The following is an 845-nucleotide window of genomic DNA, read 5'->3' on the forward strand; positions in this document are numbered from 1 at the left end:
AGACGTAATGACGTACGCCTTTCATGTACTTACTACATATAACCCATAAAATTATGTAAACAAAGAATGCTTGATCAAACAATAGATTTACAACTTTGCTCAAATATTGATGAAATACTAAGTACACTACAGCCATCAAATGCTGATTGACGATACTAAAATGACTCAATCTGATTTCTCTTAGTCAATTAGCTATCCTTTCCAATAGACTTGCACCTTTAACCTTTTACAAGGCAACTTGTTGAATGCCTTCAGGAAATTTAAACACCCTGTATCCACTGGTTCCCCGGTATCCAGTCCGTTACAACTTCAAAGAGCTGCAAGCAATTTTGGAACAGAACTATAGGAGACTTCCTAGCAAATTTGTCGATAAGTCTTCTGATTTTTCTAAATGTCCTGCGGTTTCCTACTTATCATTAATGATCTATTATTAAACTGCAACAGTTTCCATTGAGAAGAGCTCCGTGATTTTCTGTTGTTCCTTCCGAATCCAACAATAGATCGAAAATTAAAAAACAGCGAAGGAGAACTAGACTCTATAGAAACAGTTTCCACTTTTATATTTTAAACCTCTCTTTATTGGAAAATAAAAGCTATCTTCCAATTTCAATCATTGTAGTTCGGTAAACTCCTGCCTTTACGCTCGAGTTGATTTTCCACGTTTGCTCCAGGGAAGAAGTGACGTTTATTATTTAATTTGTTATTCGATAGAATACATTAGAAGCTCGGACAATAATTTATTGTTAGAGACAATAGTTGAGTTAACGACCCAGGGAAACGTTCCCTCTTCTGGATAGTCACTGTTCTGCAACGTGAAAAACGATGCATGATTGACAGAGACAGCA

Source organism: Hemitrygon akajei, chromosome 5 (assembly GCF_048418815.1).
Source record: "Hemitrygon akajei chromosome 5, sHemAka1.3, whole genome shotgun sequence".
NCBI classification, from domain to species: domain Eukaryota; kingdom Metazoa; phylum Chordata; class Chondrichthyes; order Myliobatiformes; family Dasyatidae; genus Hemitrygon; species Hemitrygon akajei.